This window comes from Leopardus geoffroyi, chromosome B3 (assembly GCF_018350155.1).
Source record: "Leopardus geoffroyi isolate Oge1 chromosome B3, O.geoffroyi_Oge1_pat1.0, whole genome shotgun sequence".
NCBI classification, from domain to species: Eukaryota; Metazoa; Chordata; class Mammalia; order Carnivora; family Felidae; genus Leopardus; species Leopardus geoffroyi.
This window is the reverse complement of record NC_059337.1, coordinates 71,778,514-71,797,098: the sequence shown is the minus strand read 5'-3', so window position 1 is coordinate 71,797,098 and position 18,585 is coordinate 71,778,514. Positions and strand designations below refer to the sequence as shown.

The 18,585-nt window shown below is 42.1% G+C and overlaps 3 non-coding genes across 3 annotated transcripts; all 3 read left to right on the top strand.

Annotated features, from left to right (window-relative positions):
• Nucleotides 1–651: 651 nt before the first annotated feature.
• TRNAL-AAG lies at nucleotides 652–733 on the top strand. The gene has a single exon. It is a non-coding gene; the product is annotated as a tRNA-Leu (tRNA).
• A 5,846-nt stretch (nucleotides 734–6,579) lies between these two features.
• TRNAY-GUA lies at nucleotides 6,580–6,670 on the top strand. Its single transcript is given in 2 exon segments — nucleotides 6,580–6,616; nucleotides 6,635–6,670. It is a non-coding gene; the product is annotated as a tRNA-Tyr (tRNA).
• Nucleotides 6,671–7,920: 1,250 nt separating this feature from the next.
• TRNAY-GUA lies at nucleotides 7,921–8,011 on the top strand. Its single transcript is given in 2 exon segments — nucleotides 7,921–7,957; nucleotides 7,976–8,011. It is a non-coding gene; the product is annotated as a tRNA-Tyr (tRNA).
• The last annotated feature ends 10,574 nt before the right edge of the window (nucleotides 8,012–18,585 follow it).

Here is an 18,585-nt window from a genome sequence, read left to right as displayed (position 1 = left end):
GAGCACCCGCTCTATGAGAGCAGAAAGAAGACATCTCCAAGTGTCTTAGGAATGGAGTGTAAAACCATATAAGGGGCTTCGCTTCCTCTGAAGAAATAATTTAGCAGAGACACATGCCTGAACTCTTTGATATCTCACCTAGTAAAAGAAAGGACTGTAGATTTCCACTGGCATCTAGGTTGTTGGTTAGATTCTAGCTCTAAGTAGGTGTTCAGGCATTTGCAAATGCCCTAGATCTCCGTTTGATAAGACATGCTCCCGCAGAGCAAGGATTTTGTGGCTTTAATTAGCTTGAATACTTCATTGATCTTCCCTAAGATATTTGTAGCAAGACGGAGAGGAAGCCAACATAGTCGACACCTGCAAAAGGCCCACAGCCTTCTCTTGTGTTACAAATTTCATTCACTTATTACTCATGTATTCTTCATTCACTCAGTAAAATATTCCTCTTTAAGCCGTGGGTGGGAGATGGACATTCCAGAGTCTACGAGGAAAGTAAGCTTTCGCGATGAGCCCTACGGTTCCTCCATCCCTTCCTCCATATGTTCTTGAGATTTAGGACTTCAGAATACAAATCTATGTAATAGAACGGAGATGTAAAGGAAGGTAGTTACCATCAGAAAAAACCAGGCAGAGCCACTACAAGCCAGCGGTAGCGTGGCCGAGCGGTCTAAGGCGCTGGATTAAGGCTCCAGTCTCTTCGGGGGCGTGGGTTCGAATCCCACCGCTGCCAGGTGGAATTTTTACCAGCAGCGGAACTGAGGTCAGAGGATGACGAATAATCACTCCAGTGTCTACATAGGTAGCACCGGAATGGGTCTGGGGTGAGTACACGAGGGTGAACTTTCAGGTCAAGTGCAGAGAGCGCCTGCTTTCTGGCCTGGGTAGCGCTCTGGAAAGTTTTGCCAACCCGCAACGTTTTGATAAGTCTTCAAAGACGAAGTTCACCAGGAGATTAAGGGACGGCAAGAAACAAATGTTAAGACTTCACAGTGGCAGGTGTGTCCACAGAAGTAGCTGTCACACGCGGATTGATATAAGGATTGATAGAAGGGCTTGGAAGAGACAGGGAGTGCTTTTTTGTTTTACGTTTTTCCCACTCATAAACGGAAACGCACAGAGGCTTTGCAGCCAGTCCCGGAGCAAAACGTCCAGAGGAAACTCCTTTGGCAAGATCACAGGGCTCAGACCCTAGGGCTGTACTGTCGCCCGCACGTACCTGCAACTTTTGCGCTGGCTCCTGGGTTCTTAGGTCCCCGTTGGCCTGTTTCCTGGAGCCTTCCGGCTCGCGTTTCTGCCTCCCCACTCCCAAGCCCCGTTTCTGCTCTCTCGACGCAGTGTCTCCCGGTTCCTCCAGGTCTTCTCGGCCAGGAAGCGAGAAGGAAGGACACGGCTGAGCGAGACTGTCCGAAGATGTGTCTCGGAAAGGAGGCAATGCCCGCGGGAGGAGGGGGGTGTTTCGGTTTTCGCAGACCTGAGTCAGGGGTCCTTGATGACCAACTTGGAAAATAAGCTCACTGCCCCTAAGCGCTTGCTCTCAGAAAGCCCGAGAAAGTTTCGACCCCAAGTGCGAACTCCTATCAGACATTTTCACGTCTTAAACTGTCAGAACTTCCGTATCTGTGCGTGTGGTTTGGGGGCTCCCCCGAAGAGTGGATGGGTGGAACCCAAGTGCAATCTAAGACTTGCCCCTCTCACTGTGTCTCTTGGGGGAGGTTGTGGTGAGAGCGCTTTTGGGCAACGGGGAGAAACTTCCTTTCGAGGAGGGGGTGAAGAAACGGAGGTGGCCCGTGTCCTTAAAAGAATGACCAAGAGAAACTTCAAGTTTCTGGGCTGCTTCTCCATCTAGGAGTTCCAGTATGGTTGTTCCTCTTTTGCTTAAGCATACTCACTTAACAAAATCACAATCCTTATTTAAAGAAAGCCTTCTGTCCCCGCACTCACCTGGCTCATCTAGAATGGAGAGAAACAGTAATGCTAGACTGGCCTCAATTTAAATTCATGGCAGTGATCTCAAGCGTGTCTGCATGACAGTCTTACAAGTTTTCGAGAGTCCTCTACTATATAGGATTCTTAAAGACTGCTGTTTCATCCCTTCTCAAAACAGCCATCACCTCCTCATGCATTCTAATGCTCAGCTTTCTCTTTCACCGAGAAAACAGAAGCAGTCACAGGAGAACTTCTACAAGGTCCTCATCCACCTGCTGCTGAGTATCTTTAGGACTCCCGTTACTGTGGATGATCTATGCGAGATCCTAGCTAAGGCCATCTCTACCCTTGGTGCAGGAGATGCTGTCCTCTCTTGCTTACCCCAAAACATTCTTTCCAACACTTGTTTCTTCTCTGTTCTGCGGGATCATTCCCATCAGCCTACTGGTACGTGGCTATTAAGATCCAATTATCAAATAAAAATAGCACGTTCTGGCAGCAATGATGGGAGCAGATACAAGGCTCGCTTTATATTCACGGTCACTCTAAATCTTCATGCGGCTTTTTCTAGGTCTCTTAGTATCACGCTAATAAGTGGTGCAAAGGCCTGAAATTTGGTTGCATGGGTGGAGTGTGAGAATGGACATTTCTGTTTTCTCCTTAACCTCTTTCTCCCCAACGCTGGTAGGAGGTGATGTAGATCAAGATGTATGCACCTTCCACAAATTAGTGAGTACCTATTTTTTGCCAAGGATTGTCCTTGGCTGGAGGAGGTAAGGTTGTGATCCCAGGGAATTCACTTTCTAGAAGTCAAAGGATTATTTTCTCAAGCAAATGGTGATGTTCAACCCAATCACCTTCCATCTAGATTACAAAATGTGAAAATAAGTGAAGAGGTTAAGTATGAGGTAATGTGGCAGAGTGGTCTAAGGTGCAGGGTTTAGGCTATGGTCTCTTGGATTTGTAGGTTTGAATTCCACCACTGCTAATGCTTTGATGTTTTTAAAATAAAAAAAAATCCATCCTTTAAACTTCTCTTACGTACTAAAAAGTTAGTACAAAAAAATGTGATCAACAGCAGGTGTCTAGTCATTGAGGGAGACCCTCACAATCCAGCCGGGTACATATTACTGATCCCTCAGTGAGAAGACATGTAAATTTCCTTTTTCTATAATTTACAGAGAAAAGGGAATTGCTGCTCCATGAAATAATTGAAATGTTGTGGTCTCCCAAAACCATTCTGATCAAAAAGAACTAGGCCGATTTCAGGTTTGGGGCAAGAAACATACATGAAGAGCTGGCAAGGAAGCAAGAATTTCTGCAAACTACTAGGCCATGGCAAAAGTTCTCAGGAGCCAACAACAAGTTTCCACTGGCCAAAGATGGAACAAACGGATGACCAAAAGGAATACCTACTCCAAAACATTGAATATAAAAACATATAATGATCTCCTAAAGGCAGAAAGAAAAACAACCCATTGATCACCAGTGGGGACAACCAGGGAGAAAATTATTTAATGTGAAATTTGGCAATTAATGGGTTAGAATCAAGCATTATCCCTACCTATTAAATGTACATTCTGTTTAAGATAACCAAGTAGCCCTAGCTGGTGTATAAAACTTCTGTGAAGAGGAAATCAAGCCAATAAATATGGATGAAATATAAAATTGGATATCATGATTTAGCTGTGATGATATTAATATTTAAGGATAAGCTGATGGGGCAATTTGCAATGGAGGGATCAGGCTCTCTGTATGTGAACCCCCTGATCAACACTAATATTTAAAATTGAAAGAATATGTGACTTTTGAGCTGATACTCAATACGTGAAGTACATAGAATTGCTTCTGAAGTACTTTTGTAAAAACTCTAATCTTAATCAAGAATTGACAGTTAATGTTCTATTTTCAAGAAATGAGAGAGCAGTATAAATTAAAATGAAGGAAAGCATTAGATTTGGAAAAACGTATAACATTGTCCAAAACAACTGATTCATTTCTTTATTATCTTACTGGCAGAGACAGAAAAGAGGAGAGACACAGAGACACTGAAAGAGACTGATCCAAAATAGAGGAGATTTACACACAAACCAAACAAATATATGTGCAAAATCTGTTTCGCTCTTGATTAGATTAAAACCTCTTTATGTGCCATTTTGAGAAAATCAGGGAAATTTCAATATGCATTATGTAATAAATGTTACAAAAGAATGAATATTAATTTTCGTAGGTATAAATTTGTGGATATGTAATAATGTTCATATGATTAGAGAACCATACTGAAATATAAATGGTGATAATACATGATATAGGTTTGTTTTATCATACTTCAGATAAGAGGAAATAGAAGAGGGGACCCAGGCTGGTTCAGCTGGTAAAGCATGAGACTCTTGATCTCAGGATCATGAGTTCAAGCCCCACATCCAGTATGGAACCTACTTAAAAAAAAAAAAAAAAAAAAGAAGAAAAGAAGAAGAAGAAAAAGGGATAGATAAATTAGTAAAACCCTGAAGATTGTTGAATCTGGGTAATGATTATGATTATGGTATCTCACCATTTACTTTATATGAAAATTGATAAAATAAAGATAAAAATGAAATTCCTTTAGACTTGTGAAAATGTTACATTATTATGCTTAGTATTTACAAAAATCTGATGCGAAACATAAACTTCACTTATGTAGTAAAAACATTCTCATTCTCTAGAACCAAGTAAGACTTACTATTCTATTTTTAGTGTCCTGATTTGTATCCCCAATGTGTAGGTGTTGTTTATATTTATCCTGCTCATCTATGATTGGACTATTTCATTGTGCAGATTAGTTCCCATTGGTTCAGATTACTGTTATTTTAACTACGTTTACCAAAGTTTTCTTTGTACTTCTTACTAAAACTCCTGTAACATTAGGGTTAGATATTCAGGATTAACCACTCATTATTTAAAAAAATTTTTTTTCTTAAATATTTATTTATTTTTGAGACAGAGAGAGAGCGAGAGCATGAACAGGGGAGGGTCAGAGGAAGAGGGAGACATAGAATCTGAAACAGGCTCCAGGATCTGAGCTGTCAGCACAGAGCCTGACACGGGGCTCGAACCCACAGACCGCAAGATCATGACCTGAGCCGAAGCCGGACGCTTAACCGACTGAGCCACCCAGGCGCCCCTAACCACTCGTTATTTTAACATTTACATTTTATATTCTATACCTTGTTACTCTTAATGTTTTGGGGAATAGTTCTCTTAGAGACTGGTAAGTCAGTATATATACATCTGAATAAATAAAATTAGTCAAATCAATTTATTAATTTTTCAATTAATACACTTTATGTTTGGGGACAGTATTATGTTAAATTAAGCACAGAGTACAGAGTTCCCATGTATACTCTAACTGCCCTTCATCCACTGTTGTCTCCTATAATGATAACGTGCACTGCTGTGGTATATTTTGCTGCAGTTGATGAGACAATTTTGAAGGTTTATTAATAATTAAAATCCAAAGACACATTTTCACTATGGCAAAATACCTGGGCTCAAAATTGAAGCTTGCTCCCAACAAGACAAGAGAGGAATGCAGCACAGCCTGAGAGGACCAGAGCATGCAAAACTACAAACCCAGCCTGGCTGACTCTTTCTGCCTGGTACCACACAGAGAGAGTAGTACCGGCTCAAAGGCACTGCCCCTCACCCCTATCCTCGAAGGTGCAGATACACCTGCCGCCCACACACGCTCGAGGCAGGGGCACTTGAGTGTGGCTTGTTGTGCTTCTGGGAGACCTTCGCTGGATGGATGAGATGTCTTGGGGAGCATGGGATCTGAAACGTCTGAGAAAGACGCGGAGCTAGGGCAAAGGATTCCAACCGGGCTCAAGCCGGTGATCTCTGCGCTCTTGTCTTCGGTGCGTCTCCGGGAAGCCCACAGAACTGTGAGCTATTTCGGGGAGCAGCCGCCTCCGCCACAGGAATCCGGGTCTGGGGGCAGAGGCGGGGAGACAAGTGCCCAGAATGGCCGCGAAGCCTGGGCCCCGTGGCCGTGGTCTCTAAGCCTGTCCCCAGAGCCTTTCCCCATCACTTCCCAGTAAGGGTCCCCACGCCAAAAAGTGAGCCCCACTGGGGGCGCAGCGCGGCAGGTGCATGGTGGGTGGGTGGCGTGGGGACGAGGCGGGGGCTGGCACTCACAACACGGGGGAGGCGAGGGCGCTGAGAGGCGGCGTTCCTTCAGAAGCCTCCATCTGAGCCTGAGGTCCTGCGGTTCGCGGCCGCCCACCCGGTGCCCATGGGGTGGGTTCTCCTTTCCCTTGCTCCGCAAGCCCTCCCCACCCGACCCATGCATCTGTTTCGCCAACGCCTCCATCTCCGCCCCCCTCCCTCTTATCCGCTTTCTGGCCCCTGACAGACGGCCTTAGTCGCCCCCCCTCTCCATTGTATTAAGGAACTCCGGGACGGGAAATGACGCCACACGTGAGGGCCCGGGTTGGGTATCTTGAAAATCCCGGTCCCAGGACACCTGACTACCATCACGTGGAAGCGTGCGTTTGGCTCTCTTCAAAGGGACTTTCCGACCAACCCAAGACAAACTGCACCTGTGACGGACCAGTGTCTTGGCTTCGTCATTTCCAGAAAGAGCGGTGACTCAGCCCCAGTGCCGTGCGCCCTTCGATAGCTCAGCTGGTAGAGCGGAGGACTGTAGACTAGACGCGATGTGGACATCCTTAGGTCGCTGGTTCGATTCCGGCTCGAAGGAGGTGCCTGTTATTTTTACTGGACCTCATGAAGGCCTCCACCGGCTAGTGTCAAAGGCCTCGCAGGAGGGACCAAAGCCAGGAAACACTTTCAGAACTCCTATACAGCTACGTGTGTGCTATCTATCCCCAGGGAACACACCTGCACCTCTTTTCCGCAGTCCGCACACCCATGGCCTGCAGCGCGCAGTCTGCTTGGTACTCCTGCCTTATCAAGGAGCCCTGATGCCAGCCCTTTTTATGCACCCGGTGCTCTAGCTCCGGGATCTGCCACCACCGTTTTTGCTAAACATACATCCCTACCGAACAGGCACTGTCCTCGGCAAGCCCTGGAGGCTGATAAGGACACAGGCCATCACACGGGTCTTGGGCATCCTTCTTGAAAACCCACTCTCTCAACGTCTGTCTCAGTCTCCTTCTCCTCAGCTTCCTCCTAGCTTGGGCGCCGTCTCACGTCTGTCTAGCCCAACTTCAGACTCTTGAAATTGTCTTCGGTGCGTCTCCGGGAAGCCCACAGAACTGTGAGCTATTTCGGGGAGCAGCCGTCTCCGCCACAGGAATCCGGGTCTGGGGGCAGAGGCGGGGAGACAAGTGCCCAGAATGGCCGCGACGCCTGGGCCCCGTGGCCGTGGTCTCTGAGCCTGGCCCCAGAGCCTTTCCCCATCACTTCCCAGTAAGGCTCCCCGCGCAGAAAAGTGAACCCCGAGGTCCTGGGGGCGCAACGCGGCAGGTGCATGGTGAGTGGGTGGCGTGGGGACGAGGCGGGGGCGGGCACTCACAACACAGGGAAGGCGAGGGCGCTGAGAGGCGAGATTCCTCCAAGGGGCCTCCACCTGAGCCTGAGGTCCTGCGATTCGCGGCCACCCACCCAGGGCCCATGGGGTGGGTTCTCCTTTCCCTTACTCCGCAAGCCCTTCCCACCCGACCCACGCATCCGTTTCGCCAACGTCCCTTCCCCTCCCCCTCTTAATGACTTTCTGGCCCCGACGGACAGCAGTAGTCCCCCCATCGTCTCCTCTCCCACTGTATTAAGGAACTCTGGGAGGCGAAAAGACGCAACAGGTGAGGGTCCCAGTCGGGAATCTTGAAAATCGCGGTCCCAGGACAGCCGGCTGCCATCACGTAGCAGCGTGTGTTTAGTTCCCTTCAAAGGCAGCTTCTGACGAATCCAAGGCAAACTGCGCCTGGGGCGGTCCAGTCTTGGCCTCGTCATTTCCAGAAAGAGCGGTGACTCAGCCCCAGTGCCGTGCGCCCTTCGATAGCTCAGCTGGTAGAGCGGAGGACTGTAGACTAGACGCGATGTGGACATCCTTAGGTCGCTGGTTCGATTCCGGCTCGAAGGAGGTGCCTGTCATTTTTACTGGACCTCATGAAGGCCTCGACCAGCGGCTAGTGCTTAACGACAAAGCCCTCCTCTGAACCTGGCAGGGTCAGGATTACAGCAAACTCACTCTCACAGTCCAAAGCCAGGAGAAGCTTTCGGGACCCCCTGCACAGCCAGGTGTATGCTGTCGTTAAGGAACACCTGCACCATCTTTCTGCAGTCCACAGACGGGTGCCTTGCAGCGCAAAACAGTCCACCCTGCTGGGGCTTTATGGAGGAGCCCTGAGCAGCCACTTCCCACACCATCCAGGGCACTTTACACTCATGCACCCACCCCCTGTGTTCTGGGCTCTGCCACCAACACCAATTTGCCCAGATGGGCAGATCCCTGCCAAAGAGGTGGCCAAATAGGTGCTGCCCAGGGCAAACCCTGGAGGCCCCCAAGCACACAGGCCAACACAGGGGTTAGAGGACAACCTTGGCATCCTTCTTGGAGACTCACTCTTTCATTCTCTGTATCTGTGCACGGGTGTAGTCTTTTCTTTCCTCTATGTTTTTGCTTCCCAATTCCAATGCTGGGTAAATATTTTGATCTACAAAGACAGAAATGGCTCATCTTCGTGCTTAGCGTAGTATTTGTACAGAATTGCCCTTGGAGAACTTTCAATAATTGCCAATTCTGGACTGCACCTTAGCTGACATTTGTAGGATGCAAATGTAATTTTGTATGTAGTTTGAAAGGGAAGATTATAACTCTCAGTGGCCTATTTACGTGGGTGTCTAGATTGTTGCTCCTGACAGACACAGGTTTTATTTGTGTTGCACTTTTTGCCTCTGGAGTTTTGTGGCTTTTGTCATAAGAACAGTGATCTTTCCTACTCTGTTCACACCATTGGGCACATACAGGTGATCTACATGAAGATTTTACAACTCTTTCTCGGCAAAGAGACCTCAGGTTTGAATGTCACCATATGCAGAAATTAGCATTGTGGGATCAACGATGAAATTTCTGGCCTCTCTTTGACACCCGAGAATTCTACTTCTTTGTGCACTCGGCTAATGCTTCCACCATTACATTTAGATTTGTTTTTTCCTGTCTACTGAGAAGTGTTCCCTGAGAATGTGAACTGAAGCAGGTATTCATCAATAAGGGTATAGTAAATCCTACATCCTCTTAGCTCAAGAACCTAGGTCATGTTGGCTCAAAAAAGCTGTCACTCCTTAAGACTGTATGTTTTAGTCACAAACCCTTTAATAGGTACCTAATCTGTCCCAAGTACTGTGATTGTGCCAGGGAAAGAGAGATTAAAACATAGGTCTTGCCCTAAATAGTTTAGTGTTTGTAGGGGACAGACAGATGGAAGCAGATAATTAAAATATAATGTCCTGAAAACTGTAGTAGAGGTACATAGGACATTCCATGCAAATCTAAAACTAAAACTAACTTTGGAAAGTTTTAATTCAGGCTGGGGTAGAGGTCAGAGTAAAAAATGGGAGAGGTCTCCTGGTAGCACCAATGGCCTGAAGTCAGTTGACTTTTAGAACAGGAGACTAGATCTGTCATCAGGTGAGTTCAGTGGACACAGAACAGCTTTAGAAAAATACACAGAAACCTGAAGAGTGTTGATTTTGTGTGTAACTGTATATAATATCACTAGAGCATACATACAAGTCCAGGACTAGCCAGAAATGAAGTATTGATAATCATGCATGAAATTTAACCCAATCTCATCATATCCCTTGGGTTTTAATTGCTACTCACTCCAGAAGCAAGGGGAAGATTTCTCAACATCCTGTTTGAGTCTTCATAGAGAAAGCACCATGGCTTTATCACTTGATCTATATGTTATTCTAGCAGAATGGCAAGAAGAAGAAAAATGCATAGTGTTCATGTACTTCAACATTCGCCTCCACTCCCGTTATCACTTTCTCTGCACATACATTTTTGTTGCTGCCTGGCTTGGGTGAGCTGACAGATAAAGGCAGAAACATTGCTAATGTCGAGAGAGAAAAATCTTATGTTGAATGAAGGCTTTACTTCTTTTTCAGATTTGACTAGAATAGGGAATCGGGAAATTTCCATTCAAGATCTCTTGAGGGGTGCCTGGCTGGCTCAGTTGGCACATGCAATTCCTGATCTTGGGGTTGTGAGTTCAGACCCCACTTTGGGTGTAGAGATTACTTAAAAACAAAGTAAAATAAAAAAAGATCCTTTGAAATTGTCTTCTTTCTTTCTTAAACCTCACCATCTCTTTACCATCTGGGTAGCCTTTCTCAGCAAGTACTTCCTCTAACTGGGTTCCTGATGCCTGGATCAATATAATTCTTGAATGCAGGTCACCCCCAGTGGTAACTAAATAGTTCCAAACAGGTTATAAATAAAAAATGTTTACTTTTCACTAATGGGATTAATTAGAAACCAAAGCTTTTGTCACTCTCCTCCATCTCTGCACTTGTGCTAATACCAGCAGTCAAGAAGGATGTAGTCCAAGACTGGCAAAAACAAACAAACAAACAAAATATATACATATATACGTATAAATGAATATATATATGTATAAATGTATATATATGTATAAATATATATATTTATATACGACTATTTGCATGTAAAATCCATAAATGAGAAACCTAACACCTGACCTCAAGTGGGATATGTTTTCGATCAGTGTGTAAAGGAGAGTGGAAAAATGTCAGCATCTGTTCAAGATGGAGGACAAGGGATATCTTCCTCTCAGGTACACTTTTGCCTGCTAGTCCTATATTGCACACAGACTGAAATATCTTGGGGCATTTTGTGGCAAAGCCTCCTTATTTAAATAGTAGCTTTTAGAGGGGTGCCTGGCTGGCTCAGTTGGTAGAGCACTGGACTCCTGATCTCAGGGCTTGTGAGTTCAAGCCCCATGTTGGGTGTGGGCCCTACTTTAAAAATGTCAGATAACGTATCAGATAAACTCAGAGCCTACTAAAATCATTGAGCACTGTCCAATAAATAAAACTCTCTGAAACAGGAGAGGGTGAGATCCTAGAAGTTGGTAGCCTTGAGAGATAATACGGTGACTCAGAATCAGAAGGCACCCTCCCCCCTCTTTTTTTTTTTTTAACCAGGCAGAAAAACAATCTGAGAAGCCACACTTGAGATTAAAACATAAAAAGACAAGCAGTTTTTTCATAGGCAAGGCTTGGTTTCCTGAGTGCTGTTCCCATCCCTGCAGCTTCACTTTCCCCCTCAGTATGTCAGATAACAGGGCAAGAGTCTGTGTCACAAAAAGGGGAAATGAGTTCCTGTCCCTCTGTCCTGTAGCATGACCCACCCTCAGTGGAAGGCCAACACCGTCGCAGAAGATGGCAAGTATTGCTCTTTTTACAAGTGGGCTTTTCTGCCTCTCACCTTAATATTCTAATGGGGGTGCCTGGGTGGCTCAGTCAGTCAAGCATCTGAATTAAGTGTCCCACTTCGACTCAGGTAATGATCTCACCATTCAAATGGGTTGGAGCCCCACATCAAGCCCTGCATCACACTCCTCACTGACGGAGCAGACCCTGCTTGGGATTCTGTCTCTCTTCTTCTCTCTCTGCCCCTTCTGCACATTCAATTCCATTCCCTCCATTCCCACCTCGGCCCAAACTCTGTGACTCAGTCAAAATGTGCCATGTTTCCTGGCTTACAAACACCAGGTGATGACAAGGTTCTCACTCTGCTTTGATCCCTCTGCCTCATCCTTTATCAAAGTCCTTCCCATTATCTCTGAATCATTTCAGGATCATCTTTTACCACAATCTTCTCCTAGCTCCTCAAGATTCAATTTGGTTCTCCTCCTCTTTGTCTCTTTGGTACTCCTTGATTACTTTCACCTTTCCACCTATCACAACATACTGATGGTATACTTTCACATCCTCTTTAGGAGTGAGCTCCTTGAAATTTGGGGCAATGCTGTATTCATTTTGCATAGGACAGACACCCAGCATATGTGAAAATATTAACTGGCCTAAGGCATTGCAGCATCAGTTCAAGGAAGATGAGGGTTGTGAATGAATCATTACAACTCGGAGTAATAACTAGAGACCTGCTTTCTTGGAAGACAAAAAAAAGCCCCATAATTTCTTCTAAGATAACAACCAGAGATGACATATCCCACGTAAAGAGCCCAGGGTTTTCTGTGATGAAAAGTGAATGAGGAAGCATCTGGGAATCACACAATAAGATATTCAAATTAACTCGACCCCTGAGGAAATTTGAAAGTTGAAAAAAATACATGAAAATATCTGCTTGATGACATCGGAGAGATAAAACAAAGATAATAAGGGTTATTTAGCCAAAATATAGGAGTGATAACAACTAGAAATCTACAGTGATATTAACTAGAAACTCCCCACGTATAAGGAAATAATTCATATTGTGCTGCCAACGTGAATTGTATGTCAGAAGCAAGCAAGAACATAAGAAAATTACCATGGGCCAGTTTCATTCATAAACATAGATATAAAAAATTGTAAACAGAAAATTAGCAAACCAAATAGTGATATATAGAGAAATTATAACTTATCTGACAGAACTGGAGCTATTAGATAAAAGTAGGATTGATTTAACATTAGAAAAATCAATGTTCTTCACTACACTAAGATACCAAAGGAGAAAAATAGATGCAGAAAATTTGTCTAATAAAATCCAATATCTGTCATGGTAAAAATGATAAATAAACTAGGAATAGAAGTCAATTTACTTAGCTTGAGGAAGTGTTTCTGCAAAAAGGAAGTCTCATTGTATCTTGTATCTCACAATATATTTAATGGTGAAATTGTGTTAGATTTCTGTTTGAGCCTGAAACACGATTAGGATGCCCACTAATCTGCTGTTTCACATTATACTGAAGGTTTTCGTTAGAAGAAATGAAAATGAAGAAATGATTGAGTAAAAAAATTTGAAGAAATCTATGAAGTAACAATACTGTGGACACCATTTGTAAGATTTAAGATCCACCAACTGAAAATCAATGAACTCCTAGGTGTTTGTCCCTCTTGGTTAGTGGGATGGCTTTTGGTGACAGTAGTCTGAAACACCTTCTCTTCTCGCCTCTCTCTTCTCTCTGGTGTCTGTGGTGAGGTGTGAAGGCTCATGTACACCATGACACATACCGCCACGCCCCTCCCCCGCCCTTGCAGTTAACCTCATCAGTCCTGGCCAGAGATATGTGAGCACAAGTGATATAAGTGTCCTCGTATGCCAACCCTGTGCTCTCCTCCTCATCCTTAGTGACTGTGCAGACCTTACACTGAGGAGCCTGGATCTCCAAGCCACTGCTGCAGCCCACAAGACTGTGAAATGAATGAGAAATAAATCTTCACTGCATAAAGCCAAAGAAAAAAATCTGCAGGTGTATTACTAGAAATAATAAGCAATAGTCAAAGATTACTTACGTTCTTCTATGCCATAATACTAGTTAGAATGTTAAATTTAAAAAGATTACCTTTATAATAGCATCAAACAATGAAATACCTAGAAACACATCTTTTAAAATGTGCAAAAATCTCCAGGCACAAAATGCAACATATTATTGGAGAATTAAGGGAAAGCTACACAAAGGGAAAGACAGCCCCTGTTTTTTTTCCTGTACTGGAAAACTCAATACTATAAAAATGTCAAATCTTAAAGTAATCTATGATCTTAAAATCCAATAAAAATTCCACACTTAGGCAGTGCAACTTGACAATTCTAAAGTATATATGGGCATGCAAAGGGCCAAAACTAGTTTAATAGACTCTTGGAGAAAAACAAATAGAGAAGACTTGCTGTATCAGAAGGTAGTCATAATTATTATGAAGACACAATTTAGTCAGAGTGGTAGTGATATAGGATAGGCAAATATACCAATGGAACAGTACAGTTTAGAAAAATAGACGAATGGTTGGTCGCTGATTTATGACAAAGATTAGTGAGAGAGGGGAGGGAACAGACTTTTCAATAAATGGTGATGGATCATTCACCTAACATAATGGATGAAATGAATCTTGATTTATTAAAGCACATATCACATGTAAAATGATAAATGATAAACCCAATTGTGAAGTGTAAAATAGTAAAGCTTATTTTAAAAAACATAAGAGAATGTCTTGATGACCTTGAGACAGGCAAATATTTCTTAAACAAGACCTATAAAAACAAATATAAAGAGATAAATATGATAAATTGGGCTATATTAGAAGTAAAATCTCATTTAAAAAATTCCACTGAAAAAAATAAAAAAAACAAAAAGCAAAAAATTCCATTGAGTGAACAGTCCTGCACAGGGTGGAGAATGTATTTGTGTATACAACAAAGGATTTACATCCCAAATATGTGAAGAATGCCTACAAATTTATAAGAAAAACAATTGATAACCCATCCCAAATGCTTTTTCTTTCATCAGTTTTAAAAGCAATGTAATTCCTGAAATAATATTTTGATGACCTTTTATTCTATTAGAAAAAATAGGTTCTCCTAAAACTTCACAATGTATCTATGTTCCAAAGGTTTTAAATATAACATTTTAAAAGCCTTAAATTTTTCTTTGAGGTTTTATGTGAAACATTTACTTTCTTCAGGAAAATAACTTAATATCTAAAGAAAAAGATATTAAAATCAATCATTTTTTTATTAAAAATGTTTTTGTAACACTTTTATTTTTGAGAGACAGAGCATGAAAGGGGGAGGGGCAAAGAGAGAGAGGTAGACACAGAATCCAAAGCAGGCTCCAGGCTCTGACAGAACAGATCCTGATGCAGGGCTTGAACCCATGAACAGTGAGATGATGACCTGAGCCAAAGTTAGATGACTAACCAATTGAGCCACCCAAGCATCCCTAAAGTCAACTATTTTTAAAAATGGATGAATGCTCGTACAAAAAAAAAAGTGCTTTTATCACCTTTTCCCTAAAGAGAAACACAAACTATTTCACTATCTTTAACAAACTCTCAAACTACAGCTGTTTAAAAACTTGAAATTACAGGGACTCCTGGGTGGCTCAGTCGGTTGAGCGTCCGACTTTGGCTCAGGTCACGATCCCATGGTCCGTGAGTTTGAGCCCCGCGTCAGGCTCTGGGCTGGTGGCTCAGATCCTGGAGCCTGCTTCTGATTCTGTGTCTCCCTCTCTCTCTGACCCTCCCCCGTTCATGCTCTGTCTCTCTCTGTCCCAAAAATAGATAAACGTTAAAAAAAAAATTAAAAAAAAAAAAAAAGCAAAACTTGAAATTACACGAATCAAATTTTCCAACTATTATGGAGCCAAAGGTGTTCAGATTTCACATATTAAAGAACTATCTTATAGTTTTCAATAGCTCAAAAGTCAATAACACGCAAGTGCTACTATTTCTAGATAGTCAAAAATCAGAAGGAATTGCATGGTCTGAAGGGTATTTTAAGTTATATGAGGTCATTGATATCCCATACATAATTCAAGTATGATATTCTAAAGATAGGCAATTAAAAAATAAATATCACTTTACAACCCAATACATGACAGTAAAGCCTGGAAACTTAGTTTTTCCTCCACCTTTAATTTATGTTGTTAGATACTGGAGCCTTAAGAATCTCTTAAAAAGTCATTAGACTACTTTTTAGAGCAGTTTTAGGTTTACGGAAAAATTGCATAGAAATTACAAGTCACCATACTCCTCATGTTTCCCCTATTATTGAAATGTTGCACTAATGTAATACATTTGTTATAATCGATGAACCAATATTGATACATTGATATATAACTAAAGTCTATAGACATTACTCTTTGTGTTGTATAGATTTGAGAAACGCATAATTTCATGTATCCATCATTACAGTAACATACAGAGTAGTTTTTCTGCCCCCCAAATGCCTTGTGCCCCACTTATTCATCCCTCCCTTGTAAACCTCTGATTTTTTTTTCTTTAAGATCTTTAAGTAATCTACATACCCAACATGGGGTTTGAACTCACAACCTTGATATCAAGTGTCACATGCTCTACTGACTGAGCCAGCCAGGAACCCAACCACTGACCTTTTTACTTTTCCGATAGTTTTGCCTTTTCTAGAATATCATATTGTTATAATTACACAGTATCCTTTTTAGACTAGTTTCCCTTACTTAGCAATATGCATTTAAGTTTCCCTCCATGTCTTTTTATGGCTTGATAGCTCATTTCTTTTTTAGCACTGATGGATTTATCTGGAAGAATCCCAGTTTATTTATCCCTTCACCTACTGAAGGATATCTTGGTGGATTCTAAGTTTTGGCAGTTATGCATAAAGCTACTATAAATATTCATGTGCAGATTTTTGTGTAGTCATAGTTTTCAACTCATTTGGGTAAATACATAGGAGCATGATTGCTGGATCATATGGTAAGTCTATGTTGAGCTATGTAAGAAACTGACAAACTGTCTTCCAAAGTGGCTGTATCCTTTTTATCCCTGCCAGCAATGAATTGCTATTCCTATTCCTATTACTAATTGCTATTCCTATTACTGCACACTCTGTCAGCATTTGGTGTTGTCAGTGTTTTGGATTTCAGCCATTCTACTAGGTATGTAGGGTATCTCATTGTTTTAATTTGCAGTTCCTAATGATGTGTGATGCTTTTTCATATGCTTATTTGCCATCTGTGTGTCTTCTTTGGTGAGATGCATGTTCAGATCTTTTACCCATTTTTAAAACTAGGCTGCTTGTTATTTTATTGTTGAGTTTTAAGCGTTCATTTTATGTTTTGGATACAAGTTCTTTACCACACACATGTTTTGCAAATATTTTCTCCTAGTCTGTGGCTTGTGTTTTCATCCTTCTAACAGTGTCTTTCACAGAGCTGAAGCTTTCAATTTTAATGAAGTCCAATGTATCAATATTTTCTTCATAGTCTGCTTTCTGGGTTGTATTAAAAGACCCAGTGCCAAATGCAAGGTAATTTGGATTTTTTTCCTATGCTATATTCTGGAAATTTTATTTTGCGTTTTACATTTAAGTCTATGATCTCTTTTGAGTTCCTTTTTGTGAAAGGTGTAAGGTCTGTGTCTAGAGGCTTTTTTTTTTCTTTTAGTATGTGGATGTCTAATTGAGCACCATTTGTTGAAAAGACTATCCCCTTTCTCTCTTTCTCTCTTTTTTTAAAGTGTATTCATTTATATTTTTAGTATCTCTACACCCAATGATGATCCCAAGATCAAGAATTGCATGCCCTTCCAACTGAGCCAGCCAGGTACCCCAAGACAGTCCCCTTTTCTCCATTGAATTGCCCTTGCCACTTCTTCAAAGTAGCCTTCTTCTAATCTTATATTTATGTAGGTCTATTTCTGAGTTTTTTATTCTAATCCATTGATCTTTTTGTCTATTCTCTTGCCAATTCCATTAGTGTGTTGATCACTGTAGCTGTGTAGTAAGTCTTAAAGTTGGGTAGTGTCAGTCTTCCAACATTGATCTTCAGTGTCATGTGAATTGCGGGCCTTTCCATATAAACTTTAAGTTTTTGATACCACAAAATTTGCTGGGATTTTTATTGGGATTGTGTTGATTCTATAGGTCAAGTTCAGAAGAACTGACATCTTAACAATATTGAGTCTAGGAAGACCCATGTACATAGAATATCTCTCCTTTAATTCTTTGATTTTTTCATCAGCATTTTGTAGTTTTCCTCATACAGATCTTATACATATTTTGTTAGTCTTTCTCTCTTTCTCTCTAGCTCACCTCTCTAAGGTCAGGGCTCCCTCCCCACTCTGCTCCCATGGCTCTTTTCTCCCACAAATCAACTCTCCGCAATTCCTAGGTTCTGCGGAGATTTTTCCTGTTTGTAGACATGCAGCTTTGCTCTCTAAGACTTCCAGTCAATTTCTTGGGTGTGCAGAATGATTTGATATTTATCTAGCTGTTCGGAGAGGAGACAAGCTTAGGGTTGCTCTACTCCTTCTCCATCTTAACCCTTTCCCCTATACATATTTTGTTAGAATTATACCTAAAGATCTATTTTTTGTTGTGCTAATATAAATGATACTGTGTTTTAAATTTGTTTTTAACGTTTTATTACTATCTATTTTTGAGGGAGAGAGAGAGAGAGAGAGCAGGGGAGGGACAGAGAGAGAGGAAGACACAGAACCCAAAGCAGGCTCCAGGCTCCGTCCGAGCTGTCAGCGCAGAGCTCGACAAGGGACTGGGACTCATGAACTGTGAGATCATGACCTGAGCCGAAGTCAGCCACTCTACCGACTGAGCCACCCAGGAGCCCATTAAATTTCAAATCCCAACTGTTCCTATACACTATCTGGTATAGAGGAAAGCAATTGACTTAGGTATTAAACTTGTATCCTGTAATTGTGCTATAATTACTTAGTAATTACAAGAGGACGGTTTTTTGGTCCATTTGGAAATTCCTATATAAACAATTATATCATCAGTGCACAAAGACAGTTTTATTTCTCGCTTCTCTATCTGTATACCTTTATTTTATTGTCTGCATTAGCTAGGACTTCCAGTATGATGTTGAACATGAGTGACGAAAGAGGATATCATTGTTTTTGTTCTTGATGTTAGGGGGAAAGCATCTAGTTCCTCACAGTTAAGTATGATATTAGCTATAGGTTTTTTGTAGATATTCT